This window comes from Solanum dulcamara, chromosome 1, assembly GCF_947179165.1.
Source record: "Solanum dulcamara chromosome 1, daSolDulc1.2, whole genome shotgun sequence".
Lineage (NCBI taxonomy): Eukaryota > Viridiplantae > Streptophyta > Magnoliopsida > Solanales > Solanaceae > Solanum > Solanum dulcamara.
This window is the reverse complement of record NC_077237.1, coordinates 30,762,746-30,780,684: the sequence shown is the minus strand read 5'-3', so window position 1 is coordinate 30,780,684 and position 17,939 is coordinate 30,762,746.

Sequence of the window (17,939 nt, the reverse complement as noted above, 5' to 3'; positions counted from 1 at the left end):
AAAATATCTTTTGGAAGTCAAGAAATTAGCCATCCTAGCGGCTCTACGAATAGGAACTTCCTTGGAATTATATAAAAGTCATATACTTGTTTCATACAAACCATGCCAAAAAAAAGATTAGCTTTATATACTTACGTCAAAACATGCCAAGAGAAAAAATAATCTTATGTACTTCATCTATTTGTTTCATAAAGATCATGCCCAAAAAGAAATAAAGATTATCTTTACCTACTTGTGCCCAAAACATGCCAAAAGAAAGTATTAGCTTTACATACCTCTTATGGATTACTCTTAACACGTTCGCCTTGTCGTATCTTGAACCTATTTAACATGAAAGTAATACTATGGTTAATGACCTTTCACTTTCCAATTCCAACTCTACAACCAAGTCTCCATAGAGGTCATTTCCTTATTCATTTCCCTCGACTAGTTCATTACTAGTTCCTAAGTTGCTGAAAATTGGGCAGCATCTCTCCTATAACTTCAACATCCCTGAGATTTCAACTCAGACACCATGTAAACAACCATACTAACAACAACAACCAGAAGAATATATGCAAGTAAATCACTTCAACCTTAACAATACAAGCTCCAAACAACTAGCTCCAAACTACGATACAAAAATAGAGTTTTAAATCTTTATTTCACAAAATATTTAACCATACCAAATGGAGGGTCGTGTGGCTGAAACTAGAAGAAACCACACCCTTTTAAAACACTTTGAAGCCCTGCAACATGCAACCCAACCAGCTGCACCCACATCACCACAATGACAACCCACTACTCGACTTTGATTTAACTCTAGCGACAACAATTCAGTTTGTTTCTAACGTCAAGCATCCTTATGCAATTATTAACCTTCCAGACTCATTTAATATATGTAATATACCCCATAAAAACATCATAAACTTTAATTTGAAAGGGAAAGCCTTACCTTGTTCCAAACTCGCCAAAACTTGCCTTGGAAGTTCTTTAGCGCGCCTAAAACTTCGGGGCTGTTTGTTAATGTTTTCGGGCTGCTCCAACCATACATTTACATTAAAAATACCTTCATAACATCATGGTATACACTATCTAATTAATTCACAGAATGAAATCGGAGAACTTACCTTTTTCCTCTCCAAATCCGTGGCCTTCTCTCTCTACCTCTCTAGTTTCTTCTCTTCTTTTCTCTCTTATTCTTGATTTTTCTTCAAATGTAAGGAACTTTGATAATTCTTAAGACACATATAAATAGGACACCTAAGGGGGTGACACGTGTCAAGCCGTATATGGTGACACATGTCAAGCCCTCATTGGGCCAACACATCCCTTCCTCCAATCATGGGCTACCACATGGCATGTGGGGGCCCACCCCTTTGCTTCAGCTGCTGCCACATGGAACTCCCAGCTACTGCCATGTGGCACTTTCCCATGCTGCCATATGGCACTTTCTTTTTCCCCTTGTGGGTTCGTAATCTCATCTTCTTTTACGAACCTATGTAATTCTTGCTACGTAAGCTTAGTATGTACTCCAGTAGCTTAAGATGTAAGATTTACAAATTGGAAGCTTACATAAATAAGTCGAGTCATACGACTCATTATTTGGTCTCCAACTTCTTCTGGATTCTTCTAACTCTATTTCCAATCTTCTCTACTATGGGGTATTGCATTCTCCTCTTCTTAGAGTTGTTTGAGAGCATTATCAATTATACGGCTCACTTGGTAACTTCTAAGAAGCTTTTAAGAACTTAAGAATCTTTTAGGAAACTTAAGAAGCTTTTAGAAGCTTTAAGAAACTTTAGGAAACCTTAAGAAACTTAAGAAGTATGATCCTTCCATGAAACTTAAGAAGCTTAAATAAAAACTTAAGAAGCTTAAGAGGTTCAAGAAACTTAAGAAGCTTGAGAACCTTCCAAGAAACTCAAAAACCTCTCAAGCTACAAAAGTCTTTCAAGGTACAAAAGTACGGGGTGAAAAAACTGAGTGGTGTTGAAGTTCCCTCACACAATGACCTTTATAGCCATTTTGTGTTTTGTCTATCCTTAACTGGTATAATGTCGAAGGGCTTTGGCATACAAGTACGCCATCTGGTAGTAACCAGCTATTCCTGCTCATTTTGCTTAAGCTTTTTTACAACTCTCTTAACCCAACTTGTAACACTCTAGGTACATGATCTTGTGTCGTTGCTTTATCATTAGTTCAGATTCTTCCACGGTCCTTTTACTCTGATTTGGCTCCAACCATGGCCATGCCCTCTCCGTAATTTGGTTTAACTCCACTTTGTCTTTTTCTATAATGTATTCAAAATGTCATGACCCTTTTCCATCATGTATTCTTCTTCTTGGTCTTATGCTAAATATAAAAATGTTCGTGGTTTGCACCACTATTCTTATACAACCGTATGAGGTAGACACCGTTTTATCGTCTCCTGGTGTATTTTGCTTTTCATACCATATTCATATTAAAACTTGCTGGTGCTAGTGCTATTTTATCCTACTTCCTTCCCCTTCTCTATGTACTCTATGATCTCCTCATCTTCTACCGTAGGAGGTTTTCTATTCTTTCCCCTTGCTATTTGTATGTCATAATATAAAAGGCTAATGACGCTGTTGCCATATCTTAATCTTTATTCAAGCATGGCCTTGCTACCCTTTACAAGGTCTTTAGGTTGCTCAGTCTTACTTTCTTACCATATTTACCCCTCTTTTTTTGTATGCACCCATCCCTTAAGGTTTCTACCACTGGTTCTCCACATAGTCTTAGATATCATGGCTTCTATTCGTTTGTTGCTGGCCTTTAGCCTTTGCTAAATCATGCCAGTATGGAACCCTGCCTGAAGGTTAAGCGCTCTTGTAAACATATGGTAGTGTTGGTTGATTTCATCTCACGCTTGTATTTATCTTGTCCACTTCCCCCCTTTAGGGTGTACCCATGTCATCCTCAATTTATTTTCAACTGTTCATACGCATATGATTCTGTTCTAGCATATTTGACATACTGCACCATGTCCATACTTTCTATAAGATCATCTATACTTTAGGTTGCCCTTGTAAGAACCTTAATACAACCATGGGGTGCTTGGAATTCTCGATAATTAGTACACAATCTAGTCTAAGTGTTGGTACCCAAGTCATATAATTAATGTAGTAGTTTACTCAGAGCCACCTTCCTTTCCTCCCAATTAGTGATTAGCTAGTGCCCATAATCGCTTCAGCTTTTCCATTTGGGAGCACTTGTACTTTAGTGACCCGTGTTTCTAGCTTTGCTATAACACTATCTTTGTCCCAGTGGATACCACTTGTTACTCTTACTGGATTCGCAATGCATCAATAGTTTTGCAGAGCTACCTCTCTTATCCTCGAGGGGTCTTACTATTTTGCATGGTGGAATCACATATCCACAATACTTCTTTATATTTCATAAGCTTTTATCCTTATCGAGTACCTGAGGTTAGCTTCCAATCCTTCTCATTCTCATGTCAACTTTACTTTAATAGCGGTCTCGTCTTTCCTCCTTTTTGTACTACACCTTCAGCTCGTAGCTATCTATTCCCCTTTTTGTCTGATATTCATACTTAATTGATCACGTCTATCTGGAGTGCTTACTCTAGTATTCTTTTTATTTTTCCAGTCCATGGCCATTTTTTTGTGCCCGAGGAGTTTCATGTTACCCCTATGTCCTTTGGGAAAATCATTCCTTAGTATCACCGACCCTTCTGAATCCTTCTAGTATGTTATTCAACATGTGAAACACATGACTCTGGACAGCCCATAAGTTCATGTCTTCCATCCACAAGTTACCTTTTCATTTAGTCGCTTAAGAACCAATAAAAGGTTACCCTAAAGCATCCTCCAATCACCACCATAAGGGGATTAAAATCCAATAAACACCACAATACTTTTTAGTGCTTAACCCATATGGTTTCCCTCTAGGTTTATTCTTGAGTCGTGAATAAAATATCTAGTTCACCACTAATCGTTAAGGGTTCTGTACTTTCCCACTAAAGTAGAATCCAATCGCTGGACACTTTGCCCTCTAACATGAGGTTTCTTCCGAACTTCCCAAGTGAATAAGGGCCCCCCTGTTACACCCTACACTTTTGAACTCGTAATATCTCATAAGTTCCTTAGACATTATCATATGAGACGGATACGCTACGACACTATCTAATGACTCTAAGGAAGGGAGAATGTGATACCCCATAGTAGAGAAGGTTGTAAATGGATTCATAAGAATCCAGAGGGAATTGGAGGCCAAGTAATGAGTCATAGGACTCGATTTACCTACGTAAGTTATTAATGTAAAAGTCTTATATACTTGAGCTGCTGGAGGACATACCAAACCTGCATAGCATGGATTACATAGGCTCTTAAAATAAGGTGAGGTGACGAGCCTATGAGAGGGAGAAGCAAGCAGGTGACTCACCTGCCTGCTTGGGGGGAGGTGGACCCCCCTGCCATATTGTGGCGTGTGATAGGCCGCGTGTTATACCACACACTTTTGAACCTTGACATGTGTCCCTAATCGTCTTGAAAGTATCCATGAGACCCTTACTGTCCACACACACCAAACAACTCTAAGGAAAGAAGATTGTGATACCTCGGGAGAAGGAAGGTTGGAAATAGAGTCATAAGCATCCGGAAAGAGTTGGAGGCTAAAAAATGAGTCGTAGGACTCGATTTACCTACATAAGACACTAAGTTAAGAGTCTCATACACTTAAGTTGTTTAAGGATTTATCAAGCTTACATAGAGCGGATTACATCAGCTCTTAAGATAAGATGAGATTACGAACCCACAGGGGAGAGGAGAAGGCGACACGTGGCAGCAAAAGAAGGTGCCACATGGCAGCCTAGGGAAGTTCCATGTGGCATCAGGTGACCCACCTGCTTGGGTTCAAGTAGGTGACCCACCTGCTTGGGTTCAAGTAGGTGACCCACCTACTTGGGGGTGGTCCCCACCAAGGACACGTGGCAGCCTTGGAGGCTAAGGGTGGATCCGTGGCCCAATAAGGGCTTGACACGTGTCACATTTAGGGGCTGACACGTGTCACTTCTTAAGGAACCATATATATATATATGTGTTAATGACTCTTAAGTCATTTGGAGTCCAAAACAATCAGCCAAACATAGAGAGAAAACGTGAGAGGAAGAGAGTACTACGGCCGCCATGGTTCAAGAAGAATTAAGGTAAGTTCTTCACTTTTCTTCCATGAATTAATTATCTACGATGTTCCCTATGTAAGTGGATATGTATATATGTGTTTTATGATGTTTAATGAACCAAAACTTCAGCTTTACAATTGGAAATTTTGAAAAAAAAAGAAGAGAAAAACGTTAAAGGGGAAAGGAAGGAGGGCTACGGGTTTGGCCCTTTTGGGGTAAGCTTCCGGGTTTCGTTCTGTGAATTAATTACTTAAAGTGTAACACAAACAGCCCGCTCAATTTCAGCGCGTTTGGAGAAGTTTTGAGTTGCGCTTTGACAATATTTGCTAAATTCGGGTAAGGTAAAGTTTTCTCCTTTAAATTTGGACATTATGGTGTTGTTATGTAGTGTATTATACACCTTGTGGGTGCTAGAAATGTGAAAATAGTATATAAATGCTTGGTGTTGAAGACAATCTAAATTGTAGTCGTTATAGTCAAGGGTCTCTCGGAAACAGCCGTCCTACCTTGGTAGGAGTAAGGTCTGCGTACAATCTACCCTCCCCAGACCCCACGTTGTGGGATTTCACTGGGTTGTTGTTGTTGTTGTTGTTGTTGTTGTATAGTCGAATTATCGTCGAAGTAAGGCGTTGTTCTTATGAGTGGCTGCTGCAGAGGTGTAATGTATTATTGTAGGGCCTAAATGCATTATAAAAGGGGTGTGGATGCTTCTGGTTGAAGCCACACGACCCCTCATTTCGTATAGTTAAAGGCGTTACAAAATAAAGGCTAGACGCCCTATTGTGATATCGTATTTTTGAATAAGTCATTTGGAGTTTATGTTGTATATTGTTGGTGTGAATTACTGCAGATTTTGTTGTTTGTTGGATATAGGTCTTAGGGACCTAATTGGAAATTTGGATAGGGCACATTATAGGGGAGGTGCTGCCCAATTTTCGTCGACGCCTTAACAAACTAAAGAACTAGTCGAGGAAACGACTAAGGAAATAGATTCCGTTAATACTAAGGTGTAACCTAAGATTTTGGAAAGTTAAGAAGAGTTGATATTCATATTACTTTTATGTTGGATAGGTTCAAAGGACGAAGAGGCGAACACGATATGGAATAACTCAAACAAGGTATGTGAAGCTTTCTTTTGGCATGTTTTTGGCATAAGTATGTAAAGCCTATCTTGTTTCTTCTTTTAGCATGTATTCAAGTTAAGTAATGAATAATATGAGATTGAGGGTAAATCTACTCATAAATGCCAAGCGTAATTCACCGTCCTCATTTGCTTCTTGATGAAAGCACTCATACGGTAATTGAACTAGGGCTTCTCAAGCCTTCCATACGTTAGGAAGTGATGAGTATGTAAGTCTATCCTTTATTTATCTTAGCATGTCTTAGTCCTAAATATGATATATATATAACATGTGGGGATGAATCTACACATGAGGTTCCGAATATGATTCACGACCCCTACCTACTTCTGGAGGTGAAAGCTCCTATGCTAATTGAGTTAGTATCTCTCACGGTCTCCTAGATAATGGAAGGTAGAGGGTACGTAAAGCTAATTCCTTTTTCTTGGCATATCCTTGGTAGAAGTGCAATATGTATATTTGCATATGCAAGTGGGGATAATCCCATTCATAAGGCCCTGAGCATACCTCCTGATTTTTATCCACTACTAAATACTAGGACGCCTACGATAGGTTAATTATTGTCCCTCGAATTCCTTTGGGATAGGAAAGGACAAACAAGTGAGGCCTACCCTTTCTTTCTTTTGACATTTCTTAAAGAAAACGATACATGATAAAAGCTCTAGTCTCACATTCACTCCTTGGCAGGAAAACTCTCATCGTAGTTGAGCTACCTTCCCTGAACTTTCTATATGTCGATTAATAGTGGGATTTAGAGCTCCTATTCCCAAGGACTCTATGATGACAGATGTTTATGATTTCCTTAAGCCGGTTGGCATTACCCTAAAATATGTCTATAATTCCTGAGACTTCACTTAATATAGCCCTAGTGATACTCAAAGGGCACCTAAGATGATTATGATCCTGATCCATGAACAATAGTTCAGTATGATTACCCTAGTGAGTCTCAGATGATGATCTATCTATATATGATGATTATGACACCGAGTCCCCTAATGGGCTGGGTACGGTATGTGATGATATGATTATAACACCGAGTCCCCTAAAGGGCTGGGTACGGTATATGATGATATGATTATAACAATGAGTCCCCTAATGGGCCGGGTACGTTATGTAATGATATCATTATAACACCGAGTCCCCTAAAGGGCCAGGTATGGTATATGATGATATGATTATAACACCGAGTCCCCTAATGGGCTGAGTATGGTATGATATGTAATGATAGATAGGCATGCATGTGAAAATATAATAATGTAATCGTAACATATGACATGACGCCGTATGCGATGATATGGTAAAACTAAGTCCCCTAGCTGGCCGGATACAGGATATGAAAATGGTGTACATGCCCTTATGTTATAAGATGTAGGTATAGTGCCTTATTAACTGTTATACTTGTTTTCTGCATCCCCATTTCAGTTGTTCTCTCAGTTGTGATGCGTATGCTTTATATACTCAGTACATATATCGTACTGACCCCCCTTTTCTTGAGGGGGCTGCATTTCATGCCCGCAGGTACAAATGTTCATTCTGGAGATCCGTCATCTTAGGAGTTCCTCTCTTCTATGTCGGAAGTGCTTCACTGTTCTGGAGCCTAAATTTTGATACTGGTCACTTAATGTATATAATTGTACATTCAGGGGTACGGCGGGGGCCCTGTCCCGCCATATGTTGTTATTACTATTCCTAGAGGTCTGCAGATGTATGGATGTGGGATGTTTGTGAGTTCATTTCGATTGTGCCTATACGGCATTTTGTGAAAATAGTTATGTTACAGTAGTCTTGTCGGCTTGCATGCCCTTATGTGCTATGAAATGAGTAAAAGAGGCCACACGTGCACGAAAAAGTTTTAACTCATTTGTTTTTTTTGAGTAGTATCACCTTGTTCATAGTTTAGTATGGCTACAACTGATATGTATGTATACGAGGGTCCAGGTCAGACCCTAGTCGCGACCTATGGGGTTGGGTCATGACAGAAGTGGTATCAGAGCAGTTCGTCCTTGGAATGTCTACAGACCGTGTCTAGTAGAGTCTTGTTTATCGGTGTGTTGTGCACAACATCTATAGACAGAAGGCTACAGGACATTTAGGATGTTACTTTCTTTCATATCTAAGATCGTGCGATAGAGCTGAGCCATAGGAAATGAAATTGTCATAACCCAGCCCCATAGGCTGCGACTGGTGTCCGACCTGGACCCCCGTACACATATCTAGTAGCTGTGGTCACATTGAATCGTAAATAGGACAATATCATGTAACAGAGCCCCATTGGGCGATAAGATTTTCATAAACCTGTAGCCCTTTTCGTTTGTATCAAAACATGACAGGGCACGCAAGCCGACAAGGCTGTAATAACATATATCATATATCAGGTAGACCCAGCTGAATCAAACAGACATACACAACCCATATATACATGTCTGCAGACCTCTAAAAATATAAATAACAACATATAGTGGGACAAGGCCCCCGACGTACCCCCGAATGGACAAACCTATTTTATACATCAGTGGACAGTATCAAAAACTAGGACCTGATACAATGGAGCCTCTTCCAGCTGAGCTGCATGGAATCCTGAGCTGACAGATTCCCAAAACCTGTATCTGTACCTGCAGGTATGAACGCAGCCCCCCGAGAAAGGGGGTCAGTACGACATATGTACTGAGTATGTAAAACATAACATGATACAACTGGAAGCATATCTGAAGTACAGAAGCAGGGGATAAAATATCAAATCAGAAACCGGTACTTGGAAAAGTAAAATCATGCATGCTCAAACTTTCAATATAGCCGGCTCTATCAGGGATCCGGTGAATCATATTTGTAGTATCAGTATCAGGCCCTGTGCCATCATCACCTTATTATAACACATCATCATCATACATATACATATGGATGCTGGCCCTCTAGCGAGGGACTCGGTGAACAATGCAGTGAATTGCATGAATCTGATAACCGGCCCAGGACTCAGAGTCTCAATGAAGTCATCAAGTGAACTATCACCTGGGGATTAGGGCAGAAGGTATCTGACGTATACTCTCTAACTGTCACTAAGGACTATGTAAAATGGAGTTTTTGGAAATCTTAGACATATACCTCTGTGAAATATCTTATAGAAGTCCGAGCATTGGTTATCTCAGAGCCTTTCTATTTTACAAACAAGATTTTAGTCGAATCAATTATTATACAGTCATATAGAAGACTCGAAGACAGTAGCTTACTACTTTAAAGTTTAAACATTCAAAAGTGAGTGAGGGTCCTGAAGTCATATTCAGAACCTGGGAATAGAATTACTCCCAAAGCTCATATCATATCCTGCTTACATCTAAGACATGCCAAAAGAGAAAAGATAGGCTTTGCATACGTATACCAAAAACATACCAAGAGAAGCTTCACATACCTCTTATGGACTCCCCTTAATCGTGTTCACGTCGTTGTCCTCGAAACCTATTTAACATGGAAGTAATGTAAGTTTTAACAACATTAGACTTTTCAGCAACTTAGACTACCCACGAGTATTCATAGCATTCATCCTTTCGCTCGCCTTCTCGACTAGTTCCTTAACTAGTTAAGGCGTTAACAAAAATTGGGCAGCACCTCCCCTATAATGTGCCCTATCCAAACTTCCAATTATGTCCCTAAACACTACAGCCAACGAAAAACAACAACCTGCAACATATGTTTATGCAATTCACACCAACAATATACAACATAAACTCCAAACGACTCGCTCAAAAAGACGATATCAAGATAGGGTTTCTAGTTTCCATTTTGCAAAACCTTTAACCGTACGAAGCGGGGGGTCATGTGGCTGAAACCATAATATCCCCCACCTAATTTAGAACATATTTAGACCCTGCAAACACAAGCCACACCCCTACAGCAGCACCTCACAAGAATAACACTTTATTTTGACAACAATTCAACTATAGCGACTCCAATTTAGTTTATTCCAAACATCAAGTGTTTCTATGCCATTTACACATTTGCATCCACCTATAGGGCGTGTAAAACACTCCACAACAACACCACAAATTCCAAATTAAAACGATAAACCTTACCTTATCCGAAATTGGCCAAAATTGTCAAATCGCAACTCGGAACTTCTTCAAACACGCTGAAATTGAGCGGGCTGTTTTTATGACTTCCTCGAGCCCTAAATTCATCATAGTATACCTTAGATAATTTATTTACGGAGTGAATCTCGGAGGCGTACCTTGGCAGCCCCTAGGCCGTAGCCCTCCTCTCTTCTTTCTCTCACGTTTCTGTCCAACTTTTCCAAGTGTACAGCTGAAGAAATGACTTATTAGTCATCATAATATACACATATATACGTATATACATTTCCAAGTTCTTGAGGAACATCGTATATAATTAATTCACGGAGGAAAATTGGAGAATTTACCTCAAATCCTTCAAGATATGGATGCCTTTCCCTTCTTCCTTTTTCACATTTTTCTTTCTACATGCTTGGATGATTTTTGGCTAAGTATTCTGTACTTAGTCATTACATATATATCTACCCTTTTAGAAGGTGACATGTGGCAGCCACTTGGGGGTGACACGTGGCAGCCCCCTAGGACGCCACCTAGGTTCATGCGTCCTATCACACGTCGCCACTTGGCAGTGGGGTCCACCCCCCAAGCAGGCAGGTGAGTCACCTGCTTGTTTGTCACCTGCTTGCTTGAGGTTCTTGGTTGTCACCTTCTTGCTTGAGGTGCTTGCCATTCACCTGCTTGCTTCACTTTCGTAAGTTCGGAAAGTAGTTTTTGCTCCCTTTCGTAGGTTTGTCATCTCCCTTTATTTTAAGAGTCTATGTAATCCATGCTATGCAAGCTTGGCATGTCCTCTAGTATCTCAAGTATATAAAACTTTTACATTAACAACTTACATAGGTAAATCGAGTCCTACGACTCGTTACTTGACCTCCAATTCCTTCCAGATTCTTATGACTCCACTTCCAACCTTCTCTACTACGGGGTATCACATCCTCCCTTCCTTGGAGTCATTTGATAGCGTCGTAGCATATACGGCTCACATGATAATGTCTAAGGAACTTATGAGATATTCCAAGCTTTAAAAGCGTGGAGTATAACATCCTTCCCACCTTTAGAACATTCATCCCCGAATATTAGACAAAACTTCTCTTAGCACCTTATACAAATCATAGGGAGATTTTTTATTGTTTCCATAACACATACTTCTATCCAAGCACTTAATATACGAGTTCCAGGAGTTGGGGTTACCTGCTGATGTCGGGAATAGGTGAGAATACTTGTTCCATGCTCTCATCAGTGTCCTCGGTCACTTTCTTTTTGGTTTTGGTTTTTCCACCATATCTTGACGGAAGACACGTCTTTAGTCTACAATATTCCAGTTTGCTGATCTACGATGGCGATAGGTTTTTCCTCATAGGATTTTATCTCCTGGACCTCATCTATGGAATATACCCTCGGTGACTTATCAGTACCCTTGCGAAGTATTCTTATCTGATGGACTGGGCGTATAGTTTCCAAATGAGGTAGTAAGCTCAACTTACCCGCCACGTTGCCCACCTTATGAGTAACTTGATACAGTCTAATATATTTTGGGTTAAGTTACCTTTTCTGGGTGACTCCGTTATGAACATCTAATCATCAATTTGAACTCTGAATGTCGACGTCGATTATCTGTATATCATTTCTATCGATTCTGGGTCATTAGTCAATAGTTTGCATAATCTTTTTTAGCCTACCAACTTAGTCTTTTTCCCCAATAGGGGGACTTATACACTTTGCCTTACAATATCTTGTAGGGGTTCATCTGAATGCTGGAATGGTAGCCCTTCTCGTAGGCAAATTCAATAAGTGGTGGGCGATCGTCTCAATTACTCTTAAAGACAACCATATTAGTCCATAATATATATTCTAACGTCTGATAGTATGTTAAGTCTATTCAACAGCTTGAGGGAAAAACTGGGGTACTAAGGCCTACCTATGTTCCCGATCTCTTCTTAGACTGATGTCCAAATGTTAATCTTAATTGAAGTCCTTCGATATAAGATATTAGCTGGGGAAACCTCACGGAACCTTACTACCTCCATGATGTATAACTCCACCTAATAGTAGCTGCATAGGTGCTCTTGATTGGAAGCAAATGGGATGATTTATTAGCCTACTCACAATAACTAACATAGCACCCTACTTTTACAGAGTACAAAATAGGTTCATAACGATGTTGATAATTTAGGAACCGTTAGCCTCGTATAGTCCTTCTCGACTCTTTTCAGAACTTTAACTGGCATTCAATCTTTTGGGTCCTTCTTCCCCTTTTTTCCAATCCTTAGGGTTGGCTACCAAATAGTTCTGCAGTCCCCTTATATAATGGCTCTCGTAGTCGTTCTTTGCTTTGTCCAGCATGATCTAGTATAATTCCAAAAGAGTTTTGGCATAGAAGCTCGTTATCCTGTAGTAACCAGCTAGTTTAGTCAGTTTTAATTAAACTCTTTCACCATTTCCCTTACCTCCGCTTGTAATCCTCTAGACCCATTATCTTGTGTCATTCTTTACCTTCACAAGATTATGATAGGGTACAAGAAGTATCCTTGTATTACCTTGCTAGTTCTCTTGTTTTACCCTGCCTTTTTCTCCCTTATCCTACCCTCGATGTCGGGTAGATCTTTGGTCCACTCGTGGACATGTCTTACTTCACCCGTAGTACAAATTCCATCTCAGTAGTTTGGCTTAACCTATCTTCGCACCTCTCGATTGTTAATTGCAACTTGGGTTCCTTTGCCTGGGATAATATCTATGGGGACTCCGTAATACCCTACAATTTTACCCCTTTTGGACTGAGTATGTAGCCTTTGATCGAAGGAGAAGGGGTTAATATCGTTAATCCACAGGTAACATTCACTTTAGAGCCACCTCTCGATGGAGTGCAAAGTGAGTCTTATAGCCCAGGTCATATTGTGGAATTTTTGACCTTAGGTATTACCTCCTATCATCCATAAATTACATCAGCTGGTACCCTTACCTTTTGGGTTTTGATTTTTCTCTCCCTCAAAGTTGGCTGTCAAGTAGTGTCGAAATTCACTCGCCACTTGCCCATATAGTCATTCTGCGGTTTTCCTCTCATTAACTGGTTCTATGTTGAAGAGTTATGGCACTTGAGTGCGTCGTCAGTTAGCAGTTAGCTAATCCTTCTTGTCTTGGTTAAATCCTTTATACAATACCCTCAACGTAACATATAGTATTCCAGGAACATACTCTCATGTCGTTCCTCCACTGCTAGTTCCGATTCTTCCATCTCGCATGATCATACCAGCACTAACGCATTAAGTTCCATCAAAATTTTGAGGTTAAGCATGCTGGGGTGAGAGTAATACTAGGATGGGTGACATCCCTGGGAAGTCTTCATGTCGCGTTTCATAATTATCCTGGCCATAATGTGTGGGGCACTCAACTTAGCTCCAGATTTACCTCAGCATTGTCTCTCAAGTCTTTATGTTTTGCCTTGTCCTTTCGTCTGTTATCTTGAATCCAGTATCGGCGTAGACCTTTAGCTCCACTATCCTCTATTCACTTTGTGTTCTCCTCATTTTCTACCATAGGAGGCTTTCTATTCCTTTTTCTTTGGTTATTTATCTATCGCAACATTATTTGCGACTAACTCTATAACTAACATTTTGGCTTTTGGTCTAGCATGCTGTCATTATCCTTCGTAATGTCTCTTAAGTTGGTTGATATTCTTTCATGGTTACACTCTGTTGTTTTTATGCGCAGCCGCCTTCTAGTGTTATGTTGTTCAGGGTCTCGTCACAAACTTCTTAACGCTGCCTTATGTAGCATTCTGGCTTCCATCCAATTATTGGTAGCTTCCAGACCTTTCTAACTCGGTTCATCAAGATATCTTATTGAAGTTTAGGTGTCTATCTCAAATATATTGCCATATCAATTGCCTTCTCCTACTTATGCCATTTTCTCATTAACTTCCCCCCTTTAGAGGGTACTCGTACTTTCATCTGCTTGTACCTTGCTCTATGTCTCTTTGTCCAGTCTTAATTTCGCCCAATCTCTTCCTCCAATCTATTTTGTACTGCATCATGTCTCCGTCTATCTGCATATTTTATGATCGGACTATCCGCGTACGGAGCCTTGGCTAAATTACGAAGCGACGAGAACCTTTCCATATTTAATGTGATTTCTTGTCTACTAATTGGTACTTGAATAATGTGACCCAAGGAACAACTCATCCAAGGCCACCTTCAACTTTTCCTTTTCCCAGAATTACTTCGCACCTATAGTCCTTCCAATTCCAATTAGGCAGTGCTAGTATTTCGACGATAACTATTTAAGGTTTTCTTGAAGTAATAGTTTATCCCAACCTATATCCTTTGCTTCTTGGGGAGAATAGAAGTTGCGCCATTTGTTCCTTAAGTTTTCCATCCTCATTCCTTAAGGGTTCCACTATTTCTAAGGCGACGTTGTGTACACACGTCAATTTTTTATATCTTAAGCCCCATGCTCTTACTACGTTCTCAACACAGGCCTTTAACTTAGTCAACGCGTACTAAGTGCGTCTTACTAGTGGTTCCACTTTATCCCTACATACTCGTATCACACTGTTCAATTCATACTTACATATCCACCTTTTAATTCGTATTCGTGTTCCGTTCATGACATTTCTTTGAGGTGCTTCTGTTACAAGTTCTTTTCCAAATTAATCGGTGGAGAACTATAAACTGTTATCGTGAACCATTTTCCAACCATTGTTGGAAGAAACCAAAACCTCTTAAACATCACAGTACTTCCCTTTTAATACTTGCCCGACCTGGTCTCCTTCCAAATTTATCCTCAAGTTATGAACAACTCGTCTAATTTACAATAGGAATTGAGGGCTTGGGACATTCAAAAAGAGTGAAGCTCAATTACTAGACACCTTACCCTTCAACCTGAGCTTCTCCCTTTTTTTCCTATAACACAATTATGGTTGGAGATACTGCGGTCTGAACTGTACTGCTTAGACAGACTTTTGCATCTTCAAAATAAATTTCCCCAAGTAAAGAGGGTGTCCCTTATCGACGACCTGAAGAGTACATCTTACAACTTTAATTTGTCATAATATAGGTACTCGGTATCAATTTCCAAGACATGTTATAAACTATGTTTTATTCCCTTCTTCTTGTATTGGGAAAATTTCGGCAGAGTTTCCTCTACCCTTCTTACTATCCCAAAACTTGAATGCGGAAAATACCAACAATGCCTCACAGGGCCAACATATATATATACATATCATATCACAGCCGCACAGGGCTTTCAATGTCATCTCATATCGCAGCCACACAGGGCTTTCAACGTCAACAATAATATGAAAATACTAGACTTACCTCATATGTCCAACTTCAAACTGCATCTGTTGCACTTTCTGTCTGCTTTCCTTTTAGGTTTCAACTTTACATTTCAATAGTACTTCAATATCTTACCCGACAGATATCTTCCGTGGCTTTACTTTACTTACCTAAATGCTTCATAACTTTCCATGTCGTCAATTACTTCCTTTTGTTGGTGTCGTCTTTCTGTTAAGATCAAAGGTTAGTATAAGGAATTTTCCTATCACTCGGATCTAAAGCAATCTCAGATATAGAAGAAAGGTAACACCCTAAATTTCCTGTAGCTTACTATTTATAGATGTGGCACACAACACATCAATAAACAAGATTGTACTAGACATGGTCCATAGACACTCTAAGGACGAGCTGCTCTAATACCACTTCTGTCATGACCCAACCCCGTAGGCCGCGACTGGGGTCCGACCTGGATCCCTCGTACACATATTTATTAGTTGTGGTCACATTGAATCGTAAATAAGACAATATCATATAACAGAGCCCACTAGGCGATAACATTTTCATGAACTTGTAGCCCTTTTCATTTGTACCACAACATAACAAGGAACGCAAGCCGACAAAGCTGCAATAACATAATCACATATATCATTTATCAGGTAGACCCAACTGAATCAAACTGACATACACAACCCACATATACATGTCTGCAGACCACTAAAAATATAAATGACAACATATGTCGGGACAGGGCCCCCGCTGTACCCCCAAATAGACAAAATAATTTTATACATTAGTGGACAGTATAAAAAACTAGGCCCTGATACAATAGAGCCTCTTCCAGCTGAGCTGCATGGAATCCTAAGCTGACGGACTCCCAAAACCTGTATCTGTACCTATGGGCATGAACGCAGCCCCCCGAGAAAAGGGGTTAGTACGACATATGTACTGAGTATGTAAAACATAACATGATACAACTGGAAGCATATCTGAAGTAGATAAGCAGGGGACAAAAATGTCAAATCAGAAACCGGTACTTGTAAAAGTAAAATCATGCATGCTCAAACTTTCAATATAGCCAGCCCTATTAGGGATCCGGTGAATCATATTTGTAGTATCAGTATCAGGCCCCGTGCCATCGTCACCTTATTACAACACATCATCATAGTATCAGTATCAGGCCCCGTGCCATCGTCACCCTATTACAACACATCATTATTATACATATACAAATGGATGCCGGCCCTCTAGCGAGGGACTCAGTGAACAATGCAGCGAATTGCACGAATCTGATAACCGGCCCGAGACTTAGAGAATAAGTGTTACAGTATACACGAGTAGAGTAGTGAGAAACAAAACACAGTTTAAATCATTATCTGAGACTCAATGAAGTCATCAAGTGAACCATCACCTGGGATTAGAGTAGAAGGTATCTGACGTATACTCTCTAACTGTCACTAAGGACTATGTAAAAAGAAGTTTTTGGAAATCTTAGACATATACCACTGTGAAATATCTTAAGTCTGAGCATTGGTTATCTCAGAGCCTTTGTTTTCTACAAACAAGAGCTTAGTCGTATCAATTGTTATACAGTCATATAGAAGACTCGAAGATAGCAGCTTACTACTTTAAAGTTTAAACATTTAAAAGTGAGTGATTATCCTAAAGTCATATTCAGAACCTGGGAATGGAATTACCCCCAAAGCTGATATCATATCCTGCTTACATCTAAGACATGCCAATAGAGAAAATATAGGCTTTACATACTTATACCAAAAACATACCAAGAGAAGCTTCACATACCTCTTATGGACTACTCTTAATCGTGTTCACGTTGTTGTCCTCAAAACCTATTTAACATGGAAGTAATGCAAGTATTAACAACCTTAGACTTTTCAGCAACTTAGACTACCCACGAGTATTCATCCCTTCTCTCGCCTTCTCGACTAGTTCCTTAACTAGTTAAGGCGTTAACGAAAATTGGACAGCACCTCCCCTATAATGTGCCCTATGCAAATTTCCAATTAGGTCCCTAAAAACTATAGCCAACCAACAACAACAACCTGCAACATATGTTCACGCAATTCACACCAACAATATACAACATAAACTCCAAACGACTCGCTCAAAAATACGATATCAAGATAGGGTTTCTAGTTTTCATTTTGCAAAACCTTTAACCGTACGAAGCGGGGGGTCATGTGGCTGCAACCATCAGCTCCACCACCTCATTAGAACCTATTTAGACCCTGAAACCACAAGACACACCCCTACAGCAGCACCTCATAAGAACAACACTTTATTTTGACAACAATTCAACTAGAGC